The 26,557-nt window shown below is 60.4% G+C and overlaps 5 non-coding genes across 5 annotated transcripts; all 5 read left to right on the forward strand.

Moving 5' to 3' along the window:
- Window positions 1–15,244: 15,244 nt before the first annotated feature.
- Window positions 15,245–15,318, forward strand: TRNAN-GUU (transfer RNA asparagine (anticodon GUU)). Its single transcript has one exon. It is a non-coding gene; the product is annotated as a tRNA-Asn (tRNA).
- A 1,560-nt stretch (window positions 15,319–16,878) lies between these two features.
- TRNAN-GUU (transfer RNA asparagine (anticodon GUU)) lies at window positions 16,879–16,952 on the forward strand. Its single transcript has one exon. It is a non-coding gene; the product is annotated as a tRNA-Asn (tRNA).
- A 1,551-nt stretch (window positions 16,953–18,503) lies between these two features.
- TRNAN-GUU (transfer RNA asparagine (anticodon GUU)) lies at window positions 18,504–18,577 on the forward strand. The gene has a single exon. It is a non-coding gene; the product is annotated as a tRNA-Asn (tRNA).
- A 4,807-nt stretch (window positions 18,578–23,384) lies between these two features.
- TRNAN-GUU (transfer RNA asparagine (anticodon GUU)) lies at window positions 23,385–23,458 on the forward strand. The gene has a single exon. It is a non-coding gene; the product is annotated as a tRNA-Asn (tRNA).
- Window positions 23,459–25,009: 1,551 nt separating this feature from the next.
- On the forward strand, window positions 25,010–25,083 carry TRNAN-GUU (transfer RNA asparagine (anticodon GUU)). Its single transcript has one exon. It is a non-coding gene; the product is annotated as a tRNA-Asn (tRNA).
- The last annotated feature ends 1,474 nt before the right edge of the window (window positions 25,084–26,557 follow it).

Raw genomic sequence — 26,557 nt, forward strand, 5'->3', positions numbered from 1 at the left:
GGGTGGACAGGGGTCTGCCTGGGCCATGGCGGTGGGTGGGGGTGCTGGAAATGGGATGGGTGGGGCCAGGAGTGCTGGAGGGGAGGGGGAGGTGGACATGGGGAGGGTGGGTGGGGATGCTGGAGGAGGGAGGGACACAGAAATGGGGCAGGTCTGGGGTGCTGGACAGGGAGGGGGATTCGGAACAGGGAGGGGTCTCCCCGGGCCATGGGGGGGGAGCTGGAAGGTTAGCAGAGCGGGCTGCTGAGGATGCGCCTGGGGAGCAGGGATGAGGAGGTTCAGAGGCTGGTCACCAGGGCAGTGAGGGGCAGGAGACGGCCTGGGGACAAGGATTGAGCTGGTCCCGGTTTGGGAGGGGGGTGCTGGGAGGGGCCCTGTGCCGGGCAGGGGGGCTACAGGCCAGCGGGAGGCAGTGGGGTTGGATCCTGCTGGGTGGGGGCGCTGGCCGTGTGAGCGTCTCTTGGGGGCCCCAGCCTCACACGCCCCTTTGTCTCCTTGGGTCTCACAGGAGATCATGGAGGACTCCCCCACCCCACTGGTCTTGGCCGACTGCCTCAACGCCGCCTGCAGCCTCAGGTACCGACCCCCCCCCGCCGACTCCCCCCCAGAGCAGATCCCCTGACCAGGGAGTGGGAAAGTCTCTGTCTCCTGGGCTATGTCTAGACTGCAAGCCTCTTTCGAAAGAGAGCACCCAGTGAGTCTGGATGCTCTCTTTCGAAGAAGCCCTAGTTCCATTCAAGAACGCCTTCGTTCGAAAGAAGCACTTTCCAAAGAAGGCGTTCTTCCTCGTGAAATGAGGTTTACCGCCGTGGAAAGAAAAGCCGCGTTCTTTCGATTTAATTTCGAAAGAACGCGACTGCAGTCTAGACGCAGGTGATGTTTTTTCGGAAAAAGGCTACTTTTCCCGAAAAACCCCCTGAGTCTGGACACAGCCCTGCTGCTGAATGAACAGTCTCTGCCCCTCTCTCCTGCCAGCACCTTGCAGCCTCCCCTACAGGCCCAGCTCCTGAGCCCCCTGCTGAGGGCGGCCGTGGGACAGACTGTGTCTGGGGACTGGCAGCAGGAGCCCATCCACACACAGGTACGTCCCTCCGGGCCCTGCTCCCGGGCTGGGCTGGAGCTCCAGAGAGGAGTGGGGGTGGGGGCAGAGGGAGAGAAGAAGCTGCAGGTTTGGATCCTTCCCTCCAGGTTTCCCGTTGCTCTCCCTGGGGGCCCGTCCCTTCCATGCCCAGCCTGGGCTCCTCCCTGCTCTGCGAGGCGGCTCAGACCCTGCTCAAGGCTGCACCCCGGAGCCAGCGGGTGGCCTGGATTCCCCAACCCCCCTCTGACCCAGGGCTCCCCCTTGTCTTGCAGCAGTTCATCCGGGCCCTTCCCGTCGACCTCCAGGCCCTACTGGCAAGCCTCCTCGCCGAGTCCCCAGACACCGCCAGGCTGCAGCTGATCATGGAGGTGAGCCCCGTGGGGGGGACGGGGCCATTGTCCCTGCTTCCTCGGGGGGCCGAGAGAGGAGCTGTGTCAGTGGCTGGGGGGGGGGGCACAGTCTGAGAGGAGCCCCAGGCTCTGCCCAGAACCGGCGCCTCCCTACGGGTCCTGACCTGCCTCTTTCCCCCCCAGCACCTGAGCCCGTGGCTGGAGTCCCGCCTGCCCCAGGAGCGAGCCAGGGCCCTTGGCAGCACCACGGCCCTGCTGGGAGTCGCCACCACCCTCCCGGGGTTTGAGGTAAGTGACCTCGGAGCCGGGGGTTCTGGGGCTGCAGGGCGCGGGGCTGGGAGCGTCCCCGGGAGGCAGAGCTGGGAATGGGCCGGGAATGGGCCGCGTTCTCCTTTCCCCGGGGAGGGGCGACCCTGGGCCTTTCCGGGGGGCACCTGGGCCCCAGACTGGGGAGTGGCCGTCAGTGGATCCCCTTGTTCCACCCCCGGAGTGACCCTTCAGTCGGGGCCATTGCTCAGGGTTGTCTCCTCGCAAGGCCGGCCCCGCCCCGCCCCGCCCCGCCCCGGGAGGTGTCTCTGTCCGTCCCCGAGCTCAGAACCGCCTCGGCGGCCGTTAGCATGGGACGTGCAGCCCCAGGATGCTGAGGGACCCCCCCTCTTCTCTCCCCTCAGAACTCCGCCGACTGGCCGAGGATGGGTCACCACGTGGCCCAGCTGGGCCTTTTTATTTCGGACCCATCCGAAGACGTCAGCCGGCTGGCCCGGAAGGGGGTGCACAGCCTGTACCGACTCCTCCTGCACCACAGGGGTAAGGAACCCAGCCGGGACCTGGGCCCCAGGGACACCCTGAGGGTGCCGGCGGCGGGGGGAGGGGACCCAGCCCTTTTCCCCCAGACTGGCCCAAGGGGGGATGCGTCCCTCTGTGTTCCCCTTCTGCCCCCTGTGCCCCTCCATTTGCCCAGGGATGCCTGCAGGGACCCGTGGGAGGGGAAGGGCTCAGACCTGCCAGCAGAATCACCCTGGTTTGTCTCTTGCAGGCCTCAACATCCACCAGGCAGAGGACCTGTGGTGCAGGCACTACTATAAGGAGAGATGGGTCCTGGCGCACAGCAACACCGTGCGGGTGGGAGAGGTAAGGACGCGCTGCCAGGGCAGGGCAGGGCTCGGGGGTGGGGCTGGCTGGGGCCCTCGTGCGGGTAGGACGCGGGGTGGGAGCGGGGAGTCGCTGATCGAATGGTCGATGCATTTTCCCTCGACTATTCGAGCCGTGGACAGGGCGGCGCTGCCCCTTTGTGACGCTGTCCCGGCGTTTCAAAGGGGCGGCGCTTCCTAGGGGCAGCGCCGCACCTTGCCCCGGATCTCCCGTAGGAGGGGAAGCAGGGCGGGGGGGGGGCAACACTTTTTGATGGAGGTCGCTCCAAGATGTTGGCCAGTGGCCTAGGGCTGCTCTGTTGTGCGGAGGGGGGTGAGGTCTGGGAGGGTCTTGGGGGCAGGAGGAAGGTGTGACCTGGGGCAGGGGTTGGGGTGCAGGGTGAGGAGAGCGTCTGGGTGCAGGGTCTGGAAGGGAGTTTGCAGAAGGAGGAAGCTGTTTTAGCCCCAGGAGTTGGGGCCGGGCTCTGGGCCGTCAGCTGAAACCTCCCGTGCTCTTGATTTCAGGTCTTTGGGCAGCTCTTCACGCCAGAGCAGGAGAACTGCTTTTTAGACAAGGCTCTGCTCGCTGCCCGCTCCCCCCTGAGGCGCCCCAGCCAGGCCGGGCTGGTCCTGGCCCACGCCCTGCATGGGCAGGCCCATCAGCTCCTGGGATACATGGTGAGCAGCCGGAGCAGATGCAGGAGAGCGGGGCAGGGCCAGGGTCTCCTTCCCATCCCCTCAGGGAGTCCCCCGCCCCTTTCCTCATGCTGCCCCCACCCCACATCCCTGCTGGGTGGGTCAGAAGCTCACCCTGCGGGCCTGACGGGGGGTGACCAGAGAGCAGAACAAGTCTCAGCGCAGGGGGGAGGAGGGTGGAAATGCTGGGGGGGCCCAGTACCCCTGAGTCCCCAGGGATGAATGTGACGGATTCTGCTTCCCTTGCAGCAGGAAGACAGCCAGTGAGAGCACAAGGAGCTGAGGAGCCAGCAGCTGCGTCCCCCTCCCCCCAACCCTCCCAATTGTATAGAATGTATTTAAATTCGGATTAAATAACTTTTCAAAAAACATTTGGATCAGGCTTTGTCAATAATTTTTAATGGGGGGGGGCATTTTGGCAAGTGGTCAAGGGCCACATTTCTACCGAGGAGTTTGGGGTCTGGGACGGGGCGGTTGGGTGCAGAAGAGAGCTGAGGGGAGGAGCCTGGGTGCGCACCGTCCATTGCATCATCACGCGGCGCCATTGTGCTACTGCTGGAGCTTGGGTGACTGGTTTAATTTGAATGTTTACACAGATTAGGTGTTTTAACTTTAGGAAACTTCATTTTCAATAAGGTCAAATGTTAATTTCTGTCTACCACAAAGGGTTTCAAAGTTTTCTTCATTAAAGGCAGGGATGAGGAACCTTTTTTGTCTCCAGGGCCACTGACCCCCAGAAAAACCAGTTGGGGACCACACACGAGAAAAGCAAAATACAAAAACCCTTCTTCCAAAACCCACAAGCCTCACTGAGGTGAGGGGAAGGGACAGGGAGGACTGAGGTTCGGGGATCCCTCATTTTTGGCCCCCCCTCAGATTGAGAGGGACCCGCAAATGCCACTCTCCCTGGAACCCAGGAGAGTTAATCTGTGCTGGGGCTGGAGTGCCAGGGGAGTGAGATGTCTCAGTCGGGGCCACATTCGTGAGGCTTGGGGGGGTTGGAGGCGCCAGGGACGCATTCAGATAGAGCAGGGGAGCCGGCAGGGACCCTGAGAGGAGAAGTGGGAGTGAGAGCCCAGCCGGGGAGACACAAGGAAACCAGAGTCAGTCTAGTATCTCTCAGGCAGCTGGGGTAGACACCCCCCACCCCAAACCCCAGCCTCCTGTTGGATCCTCCTCCCACAGTTAACTGCCTCTGAGTCTGCACCCAAACTCCCATCGCTGCCCTGAACCTGTCCCAGAGCCTGCAACCCGCAGCCTCTCCCGCGCCCCACTCCCCAGCCATCCTGCACCGTAACCCCAGCCTCAGGCCAGCGAACCTGAGTGAGGGTGGGGGAGCCCAAGCAGCAGAGGGAGGGGGGAGTGGAATGAGTGGGGGCGTGGCCTCAGAACAGGGGCAGGGGTAGGTGCGGGGAAGGGGGCGGGGCAATGGTAGTGGCCTCTAATGCCCACACCCCTCCCTTCGGCATCGCTTATGTCCCATGTCCGCCCCCTCCTGAGCCCACAGCCGGTGCCAAGGCCTCGTGCCCAGGGCGGGGTCGCCCCTGTGAGCTGCCAGCCATACTGGGGAGAGGCGAGAGGGTCTGGGCTGCTGTGTCCGTTGCTGGCTCCTGTCAGGCCTTTGCACCAAGTCCTGGTGCAGCCTGAGCAAACCTGGGTCCTTCCCTGCTCCTCCAACACCACCTGGGCAAAGGGAGGAGAGTCCCCAACAGCCTCTGTCACTTCGGCCTCCTGTCGGGGGAACATGCCCCCTGCAGCATGATCCCCTGTAGATCTAGCCCTCTGGGCACTCACCCAAGGTCTCTACACGGCAGCTGCTCTGTGCCTAGTGCTGGCACTGCAGAGCCATTTGCCACTTTGCACCCGACTGTCACCAGGTCCTTTCCATTTGCAGGGCCGGCCACATCTCCTGCCCGCTAGGCCATTGGCTGCACCCTCGTCTCGCTCCTCCTGGTGTCTGTATCCGTCATCACCTTGGTGATGCCCCAGCCTGCCGGGCTGCAAGGGACTCCTGTTGGGAGCAGCTGCATGGGAAGCAGAGGCCCAAGAATGGGAGAACCCTATTGACCTGCTGTGAGCAGGAGACGGGGGTGGGGAGGGGGCTGGGGAGGTACCTGTACTCAGCTCTGAATGGGGGCTGGGGAGACACAGACACTGCTGATGATTGCTGCACTGTGGGCCCCTGGGTTACAGTCTATGCCCAGGCAGCTCCTCCAGTCACTGCCTGTCACATTACTGGATCTTGAGGGGAGCAGCCAGATCACTGCTGCACCCATAGGTGGGGGTGTTGGCCCCAGAAAATGGTAGAAAAGGGGGCCATGTGGGGTGCTGAATAGAAGCTTATTATCTGATAGTCCTATGTAAGCTATTTATGTGGTTGTATAACGTCTGTGTGTGTAGTTAGGAATCTGTAGTCTGTGTGGATCCTGAATATTTCTCTGCATGTGGTTGAGCATTGGGTAGAGCCCGGCCTGTGGACATGCTAATTAGCGAGGCCCTGTGGGACAATGGCACTGAATGGGCCAAGGACACACCTAAAGCATGAGGGCGGACACCTAAGAGCGGCCAGCAGAGAGAGGCTGAGGACCAGGTGATCTCCTGCAGCCAAGAAGAGGCCAGGAAGGAGGGATAAATAGGCCATGTGGTCGATGCCATCTTGGTTCTCAGCTCAGCACTTCATCCCAGAGGCAGCATTGCAGGGATCGAAGAGCCCGAGAGACCTGTGAACCCATCCTGACCCTAGGATGTGCAACAAGAACTCTTAAACCAGCAGCTGTAACATCTCTGCTAGAGGCTGCATCGAGAACTGGGAGATTCGGTGCATGTAACATACTATTCCTTTAACAACCTTACTCTCATGCTTTTCTTTATTGTAATAATAAACCTTTAGGTGTTAGATGCTAAAGGATTGGCTCAGCATGATTTGTGGGTAAGATCCAGAGGGTAAATTGACCAGGGATCTGTGGCTGGTTTCTTGGGACCAGACAGAACTTGTTCGGGGTAGGTGGGATTGGGTGCTAGGACCCCCACCGGTGTATGAGGCCCGGGGCCATCGGGGGCATGGATATTGCTGGGGTGCCGGAGGGGTTTTGCTCGTGAGGCTTCAGGCAGGCAGCTGAAGCGCTCTGTGGGACTGGTTTGTGGCCTGTGTGGAGAGGTCACCAGTCTGGGGGCTGTAAGGAGCCCCGAAGTTGAGCAATTCGCCCTGAGCAGACGCCCTCAGCTGTGCCCAGACACGGCCCGGTCCGTCACACTGCCCCTCAGCCTGCAGGCCTCTCCTCGCTCTCAGCCAGGCCAAGGGCTGAGCCCTGCTGTGGCCTGCCCCACCCAGCCAGCCAGCCCAGCTCCTCCTGCACAAACAGTCCCGCCTGCTCCTTTAGCAAAGCAGAGCGGGCTGGTTGTGGAACTTCTGGGAGACTGAGGTTCAAGTCCCAGGTCTGCTGCAGAGCCCTTGGCCCTGCCACTCCCCTGAGTGGGCCGCAGCTCCCGTCTGTGAAACGGGGACACTGATTCTAACTCGTCTAAGGGGAGCATTTTCAAAGCCCTAAGGGAGTTGGGAGCACAAGTGTGTGACTGTGCTTTGTGCCCACTGCTTGGTGCTCCTAAATCCCCCAGGTGCTTAGCTTGGGAGCTTTTCCGGGCAGGGGCTGCGGCTAGGGTTGCCAGGTGTCCCGTTTGAACCGGACAGTCCAGTATTTGAGCTTTCTGTCCAGGAGATAAATTGAGAAAAGATCTCAGTTTTCTAAATAAGATGTACTCTAGGTTGTGATGCAATGGCAAGTATGACTGGTATTTTTATTGACCATCTGGCAACCCTGGCTGCGGCTGCCTCTCACTACTCTGGTGTGGACAAAGCACTGCAGTCATCCCGGGACAACGCCCCCAGAGACGCTCTCCCTCTGGGGCAGGGTCCTTTAATGCTTTTCACACTGACATAGGCTACGGGACAGCCCCTTGGACACGGGCATGAGTGTCCCCGCGGGGCGGTATCCCCCGGACGCTGCGCAATGCAGAGAAGAGGGGTGAGTCCTGGGGGATTGGTGGGACAAGAGACGTTCCGTTATTTTAACCCCACCCGCTATAAAGCAGCAAAACCCTGGGTCCAGGTACTCAAAAGTGCAGGGCTCTGCTTCTGCGGGATTAGCCGCCCCTTCTCGGCTGGGAACACGCAGGCGAAGCATCAAAGGGCTCCCACCCCACTGAGATGGTGACTGCATGTCTCGGGAAGGGAAGAATCCAGCCATGGGGGGGGGGGGAGGGATCCCCTCTGGCACTGACGGAGAGGCCCAGAGACATGCAGAAGGAAAGTTCGGGAGGGAGGGGGCAGAGATACCAGGTAGGGAGGAGGACGGAGGTGCAGCTAACTCTGGTACTCGTGACACCCAGACCCCATCTCTCCCCACCTCCTTGGACCCAGGCAGCACCTGCTCCTTTTTGTCTCCTCTCCCATTGACTGCCGCCCTCCTCACCACCAGGTCTCCCAAAGGTTCCTCTCCCCAAATGTTTCCCACTCCCCTCCCACTGTTCCTCGCTCCCAAATCCCTGGAGTCCTGTCAAACAAACGTCTCTTCCTCCCTCCTGTGGCTGGCACCTCCATGTCCTGTAGCCTGGCCCCCCTCCCTTTACTCCATCCTTCACCAACCCTTCCAGCTCCTTGAGTTCCATTTCTTCCAGCCTCCACCCCAACTCCCTCCATCTGCATCTCCACCCCAGCCCTGCCTCCCAGCCCCGCCTCTTAGCCCCCGGCCCCAAACCTTCCCTTCCCTGGTTCTTCCCTCCCCAAACTGCCTGTTCTGCTTATTTCTAGGCCAGGGGTGAAGCAGGAGCCATTCTGCTGGGCACTCTGCAAACACAGAACAAGGACAGTCCCAGCCCCACGCGTCTGGCCCTTGAAGAACAAACCCAGAGGCAGAGGGACCTGGACAGACGGGATGGTGAGGGGCAATTTCCCTCAGCAGCTTGGGCCGTCCTGGCAGAATGGTGTCTCAGTCTCCCAGGAGATCACGGTAGTGGGAACCAACTGTCCATGTTGTGCTAGACAAGGGCGATAGGAAGCCGCTCTGGGGTGCCCCACTAAGCCTGGCGGGCTGGGGGCGGGGCTTTGGGTGCTGTCAGCACGCTGGGCTGCACAGCCACAGTGTACTCCAGGGATCTGGTGGCCAAGTAGTGTAGTGGCTGCACTCCCAGTCCCCTGCCCTGAGCCTCCAAACACCCCCCACCACCTACCCCTGACTCCTGCACCACAATCCCTGCACTGCGCCCCCCCTCACTCCTGGACTCCCTGCCCTGAGCTCTCCACACCCATACACTCTCCAGCCCCCTGTCCTGAGCTCCACCATACCCCTGCCCTGAGCTCCCCATCCTCCCACACTCCCCACCCCCTGCCCTGAGCTCCCCCACATCCTCACACTCCTCATCCCCCGCCCTGACCTCCCCATACTCCCACATTCCCCATCCCACTGCTCTGAGCTCCCCCACATCTACAGACTTCCCACCCCCCTGCCCTGAGCTCCCCCACATCCTCACACTGCATCCCCCTAACCTGAGCTCCCCACACCCACACACCCCAGCCCTGAGCTCCCTGGATTCCACACATTCAAATTTCTCACAGGTAATTTCCTGTCATTCAGTTTGGACACAGGCCGGCTAACCTTGTGAGGAGGGCTTTAAACTAGGTTCGACGGGGACAGGTGAGCAAAGCCCACAGGTAAGTGCTGAATGTGCGGGACTGAGAGATGGGTTGGAAATGGGGGGGATTACGGCCTATAATGGGAAGGAGCAAGGAGGGTCAGGGCACAACAGGGAGGCAAGATCAAATCAGTATCTTAGATGCCTATATACAAATCCAAGAAGTATGGGTAATAAGCAGGAAGAACTGGAATTGCTAACCAATAAATATAACTTTGATATCATTGGTATTACAGAAACCTGGTGGGATGGGACGCACGATTGGAATGTTGGTATGGAAGGGTACGGCTTGCTCAGGAAGGACAGACAGGGAAAAAAGGGAGGAGGGGTTGCCTTGTATATTAAAAATGTACACACTTGGACTGAAGTGGAGATGAACGTAGGAGATAGCTGTGTAGACAGTCTCTGGGTGAAGCTAAAAGGGGTAAAAAACGAGGGTGATATCATGCTAGGAGTCTACTACAGGCCACCTAGCCAGGTGGAAGAGGTGGATGAGGCCTTTTTTAAACAATTAACAAAACTAGACAAAGCCCAAGATTTGGTGGTGATGGGGGACTTCAACTATCCAGACATATGTTGGGAAACTAACACAGCGGGGCGCAGGCTATCCAAGAAGTTTCTGGACTGCATTGGAGACAACTTTCTGTTTCAGAAGGTTGAAAAAGCTACCAGAGGAGAAGCTGTTCTGGATTTGGTTTTAAGAAATAGGGAGCAACTAGTTGAGAACTTGAAAGTGGAAGACAGTATAGGGGACAGTGATCATGAAATAATAGAGTTCATGATCTTAAGGAAAGGTAGAAGGGAGACCAGCACAATTGAGCTAATGGATTTCAGGAAGGCAGATTTTGATAAGTTCAGAGAACTTGTAGGTAAGGTCCCATGGGAAGCAAGACTGAAGGGAAAAACAACTGAGGAGAGTTGGAAGTATTTCAAAGGGACGTTGTTAAGGGCCCAAAAGCAAACAATTCCGCTGTGTAGGAAAGATAGAAAATATGGCAAAAGACCAGCTTGGCTTAACAAGGAGATCTTGCATGATCTCAAAATAAAAAAGGAGTCGTATAAAAAATGGAAACTAGGACAACTAACAAAGGATGAATATAGGCAAGCAACACGGGAATGCAGGGGCAAGATTAGAAAGGCAAAGGCACAAAATGAGATCAAACTAGCTACAGGCATAAAGGGAAACAAGAAGACCTTTTATAAATACATTAAAAGCAAGAGGAAGACCAAGGACAGGGTAGGCCCACTGCTTAGTGAGGAGGGAGAAGCAGTAACAGGAAACTTGGAAATGTCAGAGATGCTCAATGACTTCTTTGTTTCGGTCTTCACCGAGAAGTCTGGAGGTGTGCCTAACGTAGTGAATACAAGCAGAGAGAGGGTAAGTTTAGAAGATAGGATACACAAAGAACAAGTTAAAAATCACTTAGGAAAGTTAGATGTCAGCAAGTCACCAGCTCCTGATGAAATGCATCCCAGGATACTCAAGGAGCTGATAGAGGAGCTATCTGAGCCTTTAGCTATGATTTTTGAAAAATCATGGCAGACAGGGGAGATTCCAGAAGACTGGAAAAGGGCAAATAATGTGCCCATCTATAAAAAGGGGAATAAGAACAACCCAGGAAACTACAGACCGGTCAGTTTAACGTCTGTCCCAGGGAAGATAATGGAGCAGGTAATTAAGGAAATCATATGCAAACACTTGGAAGGTAATAAAGTGAAAGTGCAGATGATACCAAACTGGGTGGGGTTGCAACTTCTTTGGAGGAGAGGGACATAATTCAAAATGACCTTAGCAAGTTAGGGAAATGGTCAGAGGTAAACAGGATGCGGTTTAATAAAGAGAAATGGAAAGTGCTCCACTTAGGAAGGAACAATCAGTTCCATACATACAAGATGGGATGCGACTGTCTAGGAAGGAGCATGGTGGAAAGAGATCTAGGGGTCACAGTGGACCACAAGTTGAATATGAGTCAACAGTGTGATGATGTTGCAAAAAAAGCAAATATGATTCTAGGTTGTATCAACAGGTGTGTTGTAAGCAAAACTCGTGAAGTTGTGGTACCGCCCCAGGGTCAGGAGCATGTCAGGTCTCTTCAGACATGCATGTGCCTATTGGGCCACGGCCCCTGGGTGTCACGCAGCTGGAGCGTGGCATGGCATGTGCTTGCACGTGCACAGGTGTCTGTGTGATCCGTGGGAGGCATGGCCCACGTGCGCGGTCCCTGGTCTCCCTCCCGCCTCCTCCCCCGAACTACTTAATTCGAACTACTTCCCCGGCTGACCAAAACCCATCTCATCCCATCAAAAGCTTCTGCCCAGCCCAAGAGGACCAGCTACGTTCCCGGCTCAATTCATCCCTTACAGTCAGAGCCAAAACTCACCAGCTGACGGTCCTTCAGAATCCTCAATGGAAAGGGGGAGAGGGAATTGTGGGAGCACGGGCAGCACTCGCCACGTTCTCGGTTGAGGCTTGCAGCAGTCATGGAAGAGAGAGCTGGCTTCGGTCAAGTCTCGGGAGTACGGCCACGGCTTGGACGGGTCCTTCAGTCCTTGGCTCAGAGCTTCGGTTGGTAGCCCACATCCTCCCGTGGTAAAAAAGCAGGAGGGCTTTCCTTCCAGGGCCTTTTGCATCTTCTGCCGTGGGAGCACCTGAAAGTAAAACAGCTGCGGCAGGCGTACGCCATGGCCACTAGGGGCGGCGCCGCAGGAAGCCCTGTTGCCTGAGGACAGAAGAGGAGGCCTCCGTGCCTCCCACACAGGAAGCGGGGGGCTGCCGAGAGCTTCCCCGCAGGCGGCATCCTGGCCTGGCCTTTAGCTACTTGCAGCCTGGAGTGAAGGCGCGGAGTCAAAAGAGGCCGGCCCACACGTAGCAGAGGATGGTTTCGATCCATCGACCTTTGGGTTATGGGCCCAACAGGCTTCCGCTGCGCCACTCTGCTCCCTTGGGGCTAGACTGCCCGCAATCCACTCTAGCACCTGGGCTGCACTGGCACGGCCAGGCAGAGGAGCAGGCTGCTAGGCAGCGTTTCGGAAAGCCCTTCGAGGTCCCTGTGGCGCAATGGGTCAGCGCGTTCGGCTGTTAACCGAAAGGATGGTGGTTCGAGCCCACCCGTGGACGTGGCTACGCTCGGCCTCCTGGCGCTTGCTAGCGGGCTCCCTTTTGCCACCTCCAAGCCATCCCTCTCGGCCTCGGTGAGGTCACCTTGTGGCCGGCAAGGTTCAGGGGCCGTGCCGTGCCACAGGAGCCCGTCTCCCAGCAACCGCGCCGGGGCCTCGGCCTCGGGGCTTAATCCCCGAACCCAAGCGCAAAAGCTCCTGCCGGGCAGGTGTCGTTCCCCTCCCGCCTCTACGCCAGCTGAGAGGGAGAAACGCACGAGCCGCGCGGGTTCTTAGCCGCCTGCCTCCTGCGGGCCTGTTTGCTGCGCAGACCTCTGGGCCTGTCTCATGCCTCCCCTGGGAAGCGTGGCCGCGCGAACTGAGCCCCAGTCGCAGCTCCTGAGGTTTCCTGTGCAGCCTTGGACTTGCATGGCTGCCATGGTTTCTCTTTGGAAGGGACTCGGTCCCGCTTGGACAGGCGACTCGCCCGTGTGACTCCAAACGCCATCTTGTGGCTGTCTTTTTCCCCCACAGCCAGAACACCAGGATTCGCCTCCCACGGCAGAAGATGCAAAAGGCCCTGGAAGGAAAGCCCTCCTGCTTTTTTACCTCGGGAGGATGTGGGCTACCAACCGAAGCTCTGAGCCAAGGACTGAAGGACCCGTCCAAGCCGTGGCCGAACTCCCGAGACTTGACCGAAGCCAGCTCTCTCTTCCATGACTGCTGCAAGCCTCAACCGAGAACGTGGCGAGTGCTCCCACAATTCCCTCTCCCCCTTTCCATTGAGGATTCTGAAGGACCGTCAGCTGGTGATTTTTGGCTCTGACTGTAAGGGATGAATTGAGCCGGGAACGTAGCTGGTCCTCTTGGGCTGGGCAGAAGCTTTTGATGGGATGAGATGGGTTTTGGTCAGCCGGCGTGTGCCTAAAGAGCGTGGGTGGTGGCGATGCGGGAGAAGCGGCGCGTCGGAGGGAATTGCTCGCGTGTCCTGTTGTTGAGCAGTATGGCGAAGGCAGAAGTTCTCTTTGTGAGGGGTTTGGCGTGCCTCGGAGTAGTAGAGCAAGGCCAGTGTTGATGCTGTGGCAGCTCTCTGTCTAGGCGTTTTGTCTAGGCCTGAATGAAGGCTCTGGGTAGCGTGGTCCAGAAGTGCTTTGTTCCACGAGCGTCTGGAGAGCCTCCCTGGCGCGCTCCCTGAGCGGGTCCCGGCGGCCCTTGTGGGTGGGAAAAGGGCAGGAGGAAGCCCTGTTGCCTGAGGACAGAAGAGGAGGCCTCCGTGCCTCCCACACAGGAAGCGGGGGGCTGCCGAGAGCTTCCCCGCAGGCGGCATCCTGGCCTGGCCTTTAGCTACTTGCAGCCTGGAGTGAAGGCGCGGAGTCAAAAGAGGCCGGCCCACACGTAGCAGAGGATGGTTTCGATCCATCGACCTCTGGGTTATGGGCCCAGCACGCTTCCGCTGCGCCACTCTGCTCCCTTGGGGCTAGACTGCCCGCAATCCACTCTAGCACCTGGGCTGCACTGGCACGGCCAGGCAGAGGAGCAGGCTGCTAGGCAGCGTTTCGGAAAGCCCTTCGAGGTCTCTGTGGCGCAATGGGTCAGCGCGTTCGGCTGTTAACCGAAAGGATGGTGGTTCGAGCCCACCCGTGGACGTGGCTACGCTCGGCCTCCTGGCGCTTGCTAGCGGGCTCCCTTTTGCCACCTCCAAGCCATCCCTCTCGGCCTCGGTGAGGTCACCTTGTGGCCGGCAAGGTTCAGGGGCCGTGCCGTGCCACAGGAGCCCGTCTCCCAGCAACCGCGCTGGGGCCTCGGCCTCGGGGCTTAAGCCCCGAGCCGAAGCGCGAAAGCTCCAGCCAGGCAGGTGTCGTTCCCCTCCCGCCTCTACGCCAGCTGAGAGGGAGAAACGCACGAGCCGCGCGGGTTCTTAGCCGCCTCCCTCCTGCGGGCCTGTTTGCTGCGCAGACCTCTGGGCCTGTCTCATGCCTCCCCTGGGAAGCGTGGCCGCGCGAACTGAGCCCCAGTCGCAGCTCCTGAGGTTTCCTGTGCAGCCTTGGACTTGCATGGCTGCCATGGTTTCTCTTTGGAAGGGACTCGGTCCCGCTTGGACAGGCGACTCGCCCGTGTGACTCCAAACGCCATCTTGTGGCTGTCTTTTTCCCCCACAGCCAGAACACCAGGATTCGCCTCCCACGGCAGAAGATGCAAAAGGCCCTGGAAGGAAAGCCCTCCTGCTTTTTTACCTCGGGAGGATGTGGGCTACCAACCGAAGCTCTGAGCCAAGGACTGAAGGACCCGTCCAAGCCGTGGCCGAACTCCCGAGACTTGACCGAAGCCAGCTCTCTCTTCCATGACTGCTGCAAGCCTCAACCGAGAACGTGGCGAGTGCTCCCACAATTCCCTCTCCCCCTTTCCATTGAGGATTCTGAAGGACCGTCAGCTGGTGATTTTTGGCTCTGACTGTAAGGGATGAATTGAGCCGGGAACGTAGCTGGTCCTCTTGGGCTGGGCAGAAGCTTTTGATGGGATGAGATGGGTTTTGGTCAGCCGGCGTGTGCCTAAAGAGCGTGGGTGGTGGCGATGCGGGAGAAGCGGCGCGTCGGAGGGAATTGCTCGCGTGTCCTGTTGTTGAGCAGTATGGCGAAGGCAGAAGTTCTCTTTGTGAGGGGTTTGGCGTGCCTCGGAGTAGTAGAGCAAGGCCAGTGTTGATGCTGTGGCAGCTCTCTGTCTAGGCGTTTTGTCTAGGCCTGAATGAAGGCTCTGGGTAGCGTGGTCCAGAAGTGCTTTGTTCCACGAGCGTCTGGAGAGCCTCCCTGGCGCGCTCCCTGAGCGGGTCCCGGCGGCCCTTGTGGGTGGGAAAAGGGCAGGAGGAAGCCCTGTTGCCTGAGGACAGAAGAGGAGGCCTCCGTGCCTCCCACACAGGAAGCGGGGGGCTGCCGAGAGCTTCCCCGCAGGCGGCATCCTGGCCTGGCCTGGCCTTTAGCTACTTGCAGCCTGGAGTGAAGGCGCGGAGTCAAAAGAGGCCGGCCCACACGTAGCAGAGGATGGTTTCGATCCATCGACCTCTGGGTTATGGGCCCAGCACGCTTCTGCTGCGCCACTCTGCTCCCTTTGGGCTAGACTGCCCGCAATCCACTCTAGCACCTGGGCTGCACTGGCACGGCCAGGCAGAGGAGCAGGCTGCTAGGCAGCGTTTCGGAAAGCCCTTCGAGGTCTCTGTGGCGCAATGGGTCAGCGCGTTCGGCTGTTAACCGAAAGGATGGTGGTTCGAGCCCACCCGGGGACGTGGCTACGCTCGGCCTCCTGGCGCTTGCTAGCGGGCTCCCTTTTGCCACCTCCAAGCCATCCCTCTCGGCCTCGGTGAGGTCACCTTGCGGCCGGCAAGGTTCAGGGGCCGTGCCGTGCCACAGGAGCCCGTCTCCCAGCAACCGCGCCGGGGCCTCGGCCTCGGGGCTTAAGCCCCGAGCCCAAGCGCAAAAGCTCCAGCCGGGCAGGTGTCGTTCCCCTCCCGCCTCTACGCCAGCTGAGAGGGAGAAACGCACGAGCCGCGCGGGTTCTTAGCCGCCTCCCTCCTGCGGGCCTGTTTGCTGCGCAGACCTCTGGGCCTGTCTCATGCCTCCCCTGGGAAGCGTGGCCGCGCGAACTGAGCCCCAGTCGCAGCTCCTGAGGTTTCCTGTGCAGCCTTGGACTTGCATGGCTGCCATGGTTTCTCTTTGGGAGGGACTCGGTCCCGCTTGGACAGGCGACTCGCCCGTGTGACTCCAAACGCCATCTTGTGGCTGTCTTTTTCCCCCACAGCCAGAACACCAGGATTCGCCTCCCACGGCAGAAGATGCAAAACGCCCTGGAAGGAAAGCCCTCCTGCTTTTTTACCTCGGGAGGATGTGGGCTACCAACCGAAGCTCTGAGCCAAGGACTGAAGGACCCGTCCAAGCCGTGGCCGTACTCCCGAGACTTGACCGAAGCCAGCTCTCTCTTCCATGACTGCTGCAAGCCTCAACCGAGAACGTGGCGAGTGCTGCCCGTGCTCCCACAATTCCCTCTCCCCCTTTCCATTGAGGATTCTGAAGGACCGTCAGCTGGTGATTTTTGGCTCTGACTGTAAGGGATGAATTGAGCCGGGAACGTAGCTGGTCCTCTTGGGCTGGGCAGAAGCTTTTGATGGGATGAGATGGGTTTTGGTCAGCCGGCGTGTGCCTAAAGAGCGTGGGTGGTGGCGATGCGGGAGAAGCGGCGCGTCGGAGGGAATTGCTCGCGTGTCCTGTTGTTGAGCAGTATGGCGAAGGCAGAAGTTCTCTTTGTGAGGGGTTTGGCGTGCCTCGGAGTAGTAGAGCAAGGCCAGTGTTGATGCTGTGGCAGCTCTCTGTCTAGGCGTTTTGTCTAGGCCTGAATGAAGGCTCTGGGTAGCGTGGTCCAGAAGTGCTTTGTTCCACGAGCGTCTGGAGAGCCTCCCTGGCGCGCTCCCTGAGCGGGTCCCGGCGGCCCTTGTGGGTGGGAAAAGGGCAGGAGGAAGCCCTGTTGCCTGAGGACAGAAGAGGAGGCCTCCGTGCCTCCCACACAGGAAGCGGGGGGCTGCCGAGAGCTTCCCCGCAGGCGGCATCCTGGCCTGGCCTTTAGCTACTTGCAGCCTGGAGTGAAGGCGCGGAGTCAAAAGAGGCCGGCCCACACGTAGCAGAGGATGGTTTCGATCCATTGACCTCTGGGTTATGGGCCCAGCACGCTTCCGCTGCGCCATTCTGCTCCCTTGGGGCTAAATTGCCCGCAATCCACTCTAGCACCTGGGATGCACTGGCACCGCCAGGGAGAGGAGCAGGCTGCTAGGCAGCGTTTCGGAAACCCCTTCGAGGTCTCTGTGGCGCAATGGGTCAGCGCGTTCGGCTGTTAACCGAAAGGATGGTGGTTCGAGCCCACCCGGGGACGTGGCTACGCTTGGCTTCCTGGCGCTTGCTAGCGGGCTCCCTTTTGCCACCTCCAAGCCATCCCTCTCGGCCTCGGTGAGGTCACCTTGTGGCCGGCAAGGTTCAGGGGCCGTGCCGTGCCACGGGAGCCCGTCTCCCAGCAACCGCGCCGGGGCCTCGGCCTCGGGGCTTAAGCCCCGAGCCCAAGCGCGAAAGCTCCAGCCGGGCAGGTGTCGTTCCCCTCCCGCCTCTACGCCAGCTGAGAGGGAGAAACGCACGAGCCGCGCGGGTTCTTAGCCGCCTCCCTCCTGCGGGCCTGTTTGCTGCGCAGACCTCTGGGCCTGTCTCATGCCTCCCCTGGGAAGCGTGGCCGCGCGAACTGAGCCCCAGTCGCAGCTCCTGAGGTTTCCTGTGCAGCCTTGGACTTGCATGGCTGCCATGGTTTCTCTTTGGAAGGGACTCGGTCCCGCTTGGACAGGCGACTCGCCCGTGTGACTCCAAACGCCATCTTGTGGCTGTCTTTTTCCCCCACAGCCAGAACACCAGGATTCGCCTCCCACGGCAGAAGATGCAAAAGGCCCTGGAAGGAAAGCCCTCCTGCTTTTTTACCTCGGGAGGATGTGGGCTACCAACCGAAGGTCTGAGCCAAGGACTGAAGGACCCGTCCAAGCCGTGGCCGTACTCCCGAGACTTGACCGAAGCCAGCTCTCTCTTCCATGACTGCTGCAAGCCTCAACCGAGACCGTGGCGAGTGCTCCCACAATTCCCTCTCCCCCTTTCCATTGAGGATTCTGAAGGACCGTCAGCTGGTGATTTTTGGCTCTGACTGTAAGGGATGAATTGAGCCGGGAACGTAGCTGGTCCTCTTGGGCTGGGCAGAAGCTTTTGATGGGATGAGATGGGTTTTGGTCAGCCGGCGTGTGCCTAAAGAGCGTGGGTGGTGGCGATGCGGGAGAAGCGGCGCGTCGGAGGGAATTGCTCGCGTGTCCTGTTGTTGAGCAGTATGGCGAAGGCAGAAGTTCTCTTTGTGAGGGGTTTGGCGTGCCTGGGAGTAGTAGAGCAAGGCCAGTGTTGATGCTGTGGCAGCTCTTTGTCTAGGCGTTTTGTCTAGGCCTGAATGAAGGCTCTGGGTAGCGTGGTCCAGAAGTGCTTTGTTCCACGAGCGTCTGGAGAGCCTCCCTGGCGCGTTCCCTGAGCGGGTCCCGGCGGCCCTTGTGGGTGGGAAAAGGGCAGGAGGAAGCCCTGTTGCCTGAGGACAGAAGAGGAGGCCTCCGTGCCTCCCACACAGGAAGCGGGGGGCTGCCGAGAGCTTCCCCGCAGGCGGCATCCTGGCCTGGCCTTTAGCTACTTGCAGCCTGGAGTGAAGGCGCGGAGTCAAAAGAGGCCGGCCCACACGTAGCAGAGGATGGCTTCGATCCATCGACCTCTGGGTTATGGGCCCAGCACGCTTCCGCTGCGCCACTCTGCTCCCTTGGGGCTAGACTGCCCGCAATCCACTCTAGCACCTGGGCTGCACTGGCACGGCCAGGCAGAGGAGCAGGCTGCTAGGCAGCGTTTCGGAAAGCCCTTCGAGGTCTCTGTGGCGCAATGGGTCAGCGTGTTCGGCTGTTAACCGAAAGGATGGTGGTTCGAGCCCACCCAGGGACGTGGCTACGCTCGGCTTCCTGGTGCTTGCTAGCGGGCTCACTTTTGCCACCTCCAAGCCATCCCTCTCGGCCTCGGTGAGGTCACCTTGTGGCCGGCAAGGTTCAGGGGCCGTGCCGTGCCACGGGAGCCCGTCTCCCAGCAACCGCGCCGGGGCCTCGGCCTCAGGGCTTAAGCCCCGAGCCCAAGCGCGAAAGCTCCAGCCGGGCAGGTGTCGTTCCCCTCCCGCCTCTACGCCAGCTGAGAGGGAGAAACGCACGAGCCGCGCGGGTTCTTAGCCGCCTCCCTCCTGCGGGCCTGTTTGCTGCGCAGACCTCTGGGCCTGTCTCATGCCTCCCCTGGGAAGCGTGGCCGCGCGAACTGAGCCCCAGTCGCAGCTCCTGAGGTTTCCTGTGCAGCCTTGGACTTGCATGGCTGCCATGGTTTCTCTTTGGAAGGGACTCGGTCCCGCTTGGACAGGCGACTCGCCCGTGTGACTCCAAACGCCATCTTGTGGCTGTCTTTTTCCCCCACAGCCAGAACACCAGGATTCGCCTCCCACGGCAGAAGATGCAAAAGGCCCTGGAAGGAAAGCCCTCCTGCTTTTTTACCTCGGGAGGATGTGGGCTACCAACCGAAGCTCTGAGCCAAGGACTGAAGGACCCGTCCAAGCCGTGGCCGTACTCCCGAGACTTGACCGAAGCCAGCTCTCTCTTCCATGACTGCTGCAAGCCTCAACCGAGAACGTGGCGAGTGCTCCCACAATTCCCTCTCCCCCTTTCCATTGAGGATTCTGAAGGACCGTCAGCTGGTGATTTTTGGCTCTGACTGTAAGGGATGAATTGAGCCGGGAACGTAGCTGGTCCTCTTGGGCTGGGCAGAAGCTTTTGATGGGATGAGATGGGTTTTGGTCAGCCGGCGTGTGCCTAAAGAGCGTGGGTGGTGGCGATGCGGGAGAAGCGGCGCGTCGGAGGGAATTGCTCGCGTGTCCTGTTGTTGAGCAGTATGGCGAAGGCAGAAGTTCTCTTTGTGAGGGGTTTGGCGTGCCTCGGAGTAGTAGAGCAAGGCCAGTGTTGATGCTGTGGCAGCTCTCTGTCTAGGCGTTTTGTCTAGGCCTGAATGAAGGCTCTGGGTAGCGTGGTCCAGAAGTGCTTTGTTCCACGAGCGTCTGGAGAGCCTCCCTGGCGCGCTCCCTGAGCGGGTCCCGGCGGCCCTTGTGGGTGGGAAAAGGGCAGGAGGAAGCCCTGTTGCCTGAGGACAGAAGAGGAGGCCTCCGTGCCTCCCACACAGGAAGCGGGGGGCTGCCGAGAGCTTCCCCGCAGGCGGCATCCTGGCCTGGCCTGGCCTTTAGCTACTTGCAGCCTGGAGTGAAGGCGCGGAGTCAAAAGAGGCCGGCCCACACGTAGCAGAGGATGGTTTCGATCCATCGACCTCTGGGTTATGGGCCCAGCACGCTTCCGCTGCGCCACTCTGCTCCCTTGGGGCTAGACTGCCCGCAATCCACTCTAGCACCTGGGCTGCACTGGCACGGCCAGGCAGAGGAGCAGGCTGCTAGGCAGCGTTTCGGAAAGCCCTTCGAGGTCTCTGTGGCGCAATGGGTCAGCGCGTTCGGCTGTTAACCGAAAGGATGGTGATTCGAGCCCACCCGGGGACGTGGCTACGCTCGGCCTCCTGGCGCTTGCTAGCGGGCTCCCTTTTGCCACCTCCAAGCCATCCCTCTCGGCCTCGGTGAGGTCACCTTGTGGCCGGCAAGGTTCAGGGGCCGTGCCGTGCCACAGGAGCCCGTCTCCCAGCAACCGCGCCGGGGCCTCGGCCTCGGGGCTTAAGCCCCGAGCCCAAGCGCAAAAGCTCCAGCCGGGCAGGTGTCGTTCCCCTCCCGCCTCTACGCCAGCTGAGAGGGAGAAACGCACGAGCCGCGCGGGTTCTTAGCCGCCTCCCTCCTGCGGGCCTGTTTGCTGCGCAGACCTCTGGGCCTGTCTCATGCCTCCCCTGGGAAGCGTGGCCGCGCGAACTGAGCCCCAGTCGCAGCTCCTGAGGTTTCCTGTGCAGCCTTGGACTTGCATGGCTGCCATGGGTTTCTCTTTGGAAAGGACTCGGTCCCGCTTGGACAGGCGACTCGCCCGTGTGACTCCAAACGCCATCTTGTGGCTGTCTTTTTCCCCCACAGCCAGAACACCAGGATTCGCCTCCCACGGCAGAAGATGCAAAAGGCCCTGGAAGGAAAGCCCTCCTGCTTTTTTACCTCGGGAGGATGTGGGCTACCAACCGAAGCTCTGAGCCAAGGACTGAAGGACCCGTCCAAGCCGTGGCCGTACTCCCGAGACTTGACCGAAGCCAGCTCTCTCTTCCATGACTGCTGCAAGCCTCAACCGAGAACGTGGCGAGTGCTCCCACAATTCCCTCTCCCCCTTTCCATTGAGGATTCTGAAGGACCGTCAGCTGGTGATTTTTGGCTCTGACTGTAAGGGATGAATTGAGCCGGGAACGTAGCTGGTCCTCTTGGGCTGGGCAGAAGCTTTTGATGGGATGAGATGGGTTTTGGTCAGCCGGCGTGTGCCTAAAGAGCGTGGGTGGTGGCGATGCGGGAGAAGCGGCGCGTCGGAGGGAATTGCTCGCGTGTCCTGTTGTTGAGCAGTATGGCGAAGGCAGAAGTTCTCTTTGTGAGGGGTTTGGCGTGCCTGGGAGTAGTAGAGCAAGGCCAGTGTTGATGCTGTGGCAGCTCTCTGTCTAGGCGTTTTGTCTAGGCCTGAATGAAGGCTCTGGGTAGCGTGGTCCAGAAGTGCTTTGTTCCACGAGCGTCTGGAGAGCCTCCCTGGCGCGCTCCCTGAGCGGGTCCCGGCGGCCCTTGTGGGTGGGAAAAGGGCAGGAGGAAGCCCTGTTGCCTGAGGACAGAAGAGGAGGCCTCCGTGCCTCCCACACAGGAAGCGGGGGGCTGCCGAGAGCTTCCCCGCAGGCGGCATCCTGGCCTGGCCTTTAGCTACTTGCAGCCTGGAGTGAAGGCGCGGAGTCAAAAGAGGCCGGCCCACACGTAGCAGAGGACGGTTTCGATCCATCGACCTCTGGGTTATGGGCCCAGCACGCTTCCGCTGCGCCACTCTGCTCCCTTGGGGCTAGACTGCCCGCAATCCACTCTAGCACCTGGGCTGCACTGGCACGGCCAGGCAGAGGAGCAGGCTGCTAGGCAGCGTTTCGGAAAGCCCTTCGAGGTCTCTGTGGCGCAATGGGTCAGCGCGTTCGGCTGTTAACCGAAAGGATGGTGATTCGAGCCCACCCGAAGACGTGGCTACGCTTGGCCTCCTGGCGCTTGCTAGCGGGCTCCCTTTTGCCACCTCCAAGCCATCCCTCTCGGCCTCGGTGAGGTCACCTTGTGGCCGGCAAGGTTCAGGGGCCGTGCCGTGCCACAGGAGCCCGTCTCCCAGCAACCGCGCCGGGGCCTCGGCCTCGGGGCTTAAGCCCCGAGCCCAAGCGCAAAAGCTCCAGCCGGGCAGGTGTCGTTCCCCTCCCGCCTCTACGCCAGCTGAGAGGGAGAAACGCACGAGCCGCGCGGGTTCTTAGCCGCCTCCCTCCTGCGGGCCTGTTTGCTGCGCAGACCTCTGGGCCTGTCTCATGCCTCCCCTGGGAAGCGTGGCCGCGCGAACTGAGCCCCAGTCGCAGCTCCTGAGGTTTCCTGTGCAGCCTTGGACTTGCATGGCTGCCATGGTTTCTCTTTGGAAGGGACTCGGTCCCGCTTGGACAGGCGACTCGCCCGTGTGACTCCAAACGCCATCTTGTGGCTGTCTTTTTCCCCCACAGCCAGAACACCAGGATTCGCCTCCCACGGCAGAAGATGCAAAAGGCCCTGGAAGGAAAGCCCTCCTGCTTTTTTACCTCGGGAGGATGTGGGCTACCAACCGAAGCTCTGAGCCAAGGACTGAAGGACCCGTCCAAGCCGTGGCCGTACTCCCGAGACTTGACCGAAGCCAGCTCTCTCTTCCATGACTGCTGCAAGCCTCAACCGAGAACGTGGCGAGTGCTCCCACAATTCCCTCTCCCCCTTTCCATTGAGGATTCTGAAGGACCGTCAGCTGGTGATTTTTGGCTCTGACTGTAAGGGATGAATTGAGCCGGGAACGTAGCTGGTCCTCTTGGGCTGGGCAGAAGCTTTTGATGGGATGAGATGGGTTTTGGTCAGCCGGCGTGTGCCTAAAGAGCGTGGGTGGTGGCGATGCGGGAGAAGCGGCGCGTCGGAGGGAATTGCTCGCGTGTCCTGTTGTTGAGCAGTATGGCGAAGGCAGAAGTTCTCTTTGTGAGGGGTTTGGCGTGCCTCGGAGTAGTAGAGCAAGGCCAGTGTTGATGCTGTGGCAGCTCTCTGTCTAGGCGTTTTGTCTAGGCCTGAATGAAGGCTCTGGGTAGCGTGGTCCAGAAGTGCTTTGTTCCACGAGCGTCTGGAGAGCCTCCCTGGCGCGCTCCCTGAGCGGGTCCCGGCGGCCCTTGTGGGTGGGAAAAGGGCAGGAGGAAGCCCTGTTGCCTGAGGACAGAAGAGGAGGCCTCCGTGCCTCCCACACAGGAAGCGGGGGGCTGCCGAGAGCTTCCCCGCAGGCGGCATCCTGGCCTGGCCTTTAGCTACTTGCAGCCTGGAGTGAAGGCGCGGAGTCAAAAGAGGCCGGCCCACACGTAGCAGAGGATGGTTTCGATCCATTGACCTCTGGGTTATGGGCCCAGCACGCTTCCGCTGCGCCACTCTGCTCCCTTGGGGCTAAATTGCCCGCAATCCACTCTAGCACCTGGGATGCACTGGCACCGCCAGGGAGAGGAGCAGGCTGCTAGGCAGCGTTTCGGAAACCCCTTCGAGGTCTCTGTGGCGCAATGGGTCAGCGCGTTCGGCTGTTAACCGAAAGGATGGTGGTTCGAGCCCACCCGGGGACGTGGCTACGCTTGGCTTCCTGGCGCTTGCTAGCGGGCTCCCTTTTGCCACCTCCAAGCCATCCCTCTCGGCCTCGGTGAGGTCACCTTGTGGCCGGCAAGGTTCAGGGGCCGTGCCGTGCCACGGGAGCCCGTCTCCCAGCAACCGCGCCGGGGCCTCGGCCTCGGGGCTTAAGCCCCGAGCCCAAGCGCGAAAGCTCCAGCCGGGCAGGTGTCGTTCCCCTCCCGCCTCTACGCCAGCTGAGAGGGAGAAACGCACGAGCCGCGCGGGTTCTTAGCCGCCTCCCTCCTGCGGGCCTGTTTGCTGCGCAGACCTCTGGGCCTGTCTCATGCCTCCCCTGGGAAGCGTGGCCGCGCGAACTGAGCCCCAGTCGCAGCTCCTGAGGTTTCCTGTGCAGCCTTGGACTTGCATGGCTGCCATGGTTTCTCTTTGGAAGGGACTCGGTCCCGCTTGGACAGGCGACTCGCCCGTGTGACTCCAAACGCCATCTTGTGGCTGTCTTTTTCCCCCACAGCCAGAACACCAGGATTCGCCTCCCACGGCAGAAGATGCAAAAGGCCCTGGAAGGAAAGCCCTCCTGCTTTTTTACCTCGGGAGGATGTGGGCTACCAACCGAAGCTCTGAGCCAAGGACTGAAGGACCCGTCCAAGCCGTGGCCGTACTCCCGAGACTTGACCGAAGCCAGCTCTCTCTTCCATGACTGCTGCAAGCCTCAACCGAGACCGTGGCGAGTGCTCCCACAATTCCCTCTCCCCCTTTCCATTGAGGATTCTGAAGGACCGTCAGCTGGTGATTTTTGGCTCTGACTGTAAGGGATGAATTGAGCCGGGAACGTAGCTGGTCCTCTTGGGCTGGGCAGAAGCTTTTGATGGGATGAGATGGGTTTTGGTCAGCCGGCGTGTGCCTAAAGAGCGTGGGTGGTGGCGATGCGGGAGAAGCGGCGCGTCGGAGGGAATTGCTCGCGTGTCCTGTTGTTGAGCAGTATGGCGAAGGCAGAAGTTCTCTTTGTGAGGGGTTTGGCGTGCCTGGGAGTAGTAGAGCAAGGCCAGTGTTGATGCTGTGGCAGCTCTTTGTCTAGGCGTTTTGTCTAGGCCTGAATGAAGGCTCTGGGTAGCGTGGTCCAGAAGTGCTTTGTTCCACGAGCGTCTGGAGAGCCTCCCTGGCGCGTTCCCTGAGCGGGTCCCGGCGGCCCTTGTGGGTGGGAAAAGGGCAGGAGGAAGCCCTGTTGCCTGAGGACAGAAGAGGAGGCCTCCGTGCCTCCCACACAGGAAGCGGGGGGCTGCCGAGAGCTTCCCCGCAGGCGGCATCCTGGCCTGGCCTTTAGCTACTTGCAGCCTGGAGTGAAGGCGCGGAGTCAAAAGAGGCCGGCCCACACGTAGCAGAGGATGGCTTCGATCCATCGACCTCTGGGTTATGGGCCCAGCACGCTTCCGCTGCGCCACTCTGCTCCCTTGGGGCTAGACTGCCCGCAATCCACTCTAGCACCTGGGCTGCACTGGCACGGCCAGGCAGAGGAGCAGGCTGCTAGGCAGCGTTTCGGAAAGCCCTTCGAGGTCTCTGTGGCGCAATGGGTCAGCGTGTTCGGCTGTTAACCGAAAGGATGGTGGTTCGAGCCCACCCAGGGACGTGGCTACGCTCGGCTTCCTGGTGCTTGCTAGCGGGCTCACTTTTGCCACCTCCAAGCCATCCCTCTCGGCCTCGGTGAGGTCACCTTGTGGCCGGCAAGGTTCAGGGGCCGTGCCGTGCCACGGGAGCCCGTCTCCCAGCAACCGCGCCGGGGCCTCGGCCTCGGGGCTTAAGCCCCGAGCCCAAGCGCGAAAGCTCCAGCCGGGCAGGTGTCGTTCCCCTCCCGCCTCTACGCCAGCTGAGAGGGAGAAACGCACGAGCCGCGCGGGTTCTTAGCCGCCTCCCTCCTGCGGGCCTGTTTGCTGCGCAGACCTCTGGGCCTGTCTCATGCCTCCCCTGGGAAGCGTGGCCGCGCGAACTGAGCCCCAGTCGCAGCTCCTGAGGTTTCCTGTGCAGCCTTGGACTTGCATGGCTGCCATGGTTTCTCTTTGGAAGGGACTCGGTCCCGCTTGGACAGGCGACTCGCCCGTGTGACTCCAAACGCCATCTTGTGGCTGTCTTTTTCCCCCACAGCCAGAACACCAGGATTCGCCTCCCACGGCAGAAGATGCAAAAGGCCCTGGAAGGAAAGCCCTCCTGCTTTTTTACCTCGGGAGGATGTGGGCTACCAACCGAAGCTCTGAGCCAAGGACTGAAGGACCCGTCCAAGCCGTGGCCGTACTCCCGAGACTTGACCGAAGCCAGCTCTCTCTTCCATGACTGCTGCAAGCCTCAACCGAGACCGTGGCGAGTGCTCCCACAATTCCCTCTCCCCCTTTCCATTGAGGATTCTGAAGGACCGTCAGCTGGTGATTTTTGGCTCTGACTGTAAGGGATGAATTGAGCCGGGAACGTAGCTGGTCCTCTTGGGCTGGGCAGAAGCTTTTGATGGGATGAGATGGGTTTTGGTCAGCCGGCGTGTGCCTAAAGAGCGTGGGTGGTGGCGATGCGGGAGAAGCGGCGCGTCGGAGGGAATTGCTCGCGTGTCCTGTTGTTGAGCAGTATGGCGAAGGCAGAAGTTCTCTTTGTGAGGGGTTTGGCGTGCCTGGGAGTAGTAGAGCAAGGCCAGTGTTGATGCTGTGGCAGCTCTTTGTCTAGGCGTTTTGTCTAGGCCTGAATGAAGGCTCTGGGTAGCGTGGTCCAGAAGTGCTTTGTTCCACGAGCGTCTGGAGAGCCTCCCTGGCGCGCTCCCTGAGCGGGTCCCGGCGGCCCTTGTGGGTGGGAAAAGGGCAGGAGGAAGCCCTGTTGCCTGAGGACAGAAGAGGAGGCCTCCGTGCCTCCCACACAGGAAGCGGGGGGCTGCCGAGAGCTTCCCCGCAGGCGGCATCCTGGCCTGGCCTTTAGCTACTTGCAGCCTGGAGTGAAGGCGCGGAGTCAAAAGAGGCCGGCCCACACGTAGCAGAGGATGGTTTCGATCCATCGACCTCTGGGTTATGGGCCCAGCACGCTTCCGCTCCGCCACTCTGCTCCCTTGGGGCTAGACTGCCCGCAATCCA

The sequence above is a fragment of the Pelodiscus sinensis genome, chromosome 25, assembly GCF_049634645.1.
Source record: "Pelodiscus sinensis isolate JC-2024 chromosome 25, ASM4963464v1, whole genome shotgun sequence".
NCBI classification, from domain to species: Eukaryota; Metazoa; Chordata; order Testudines; family Trionychidae; genus Pelodiscus; species Pelodiscus sinensis.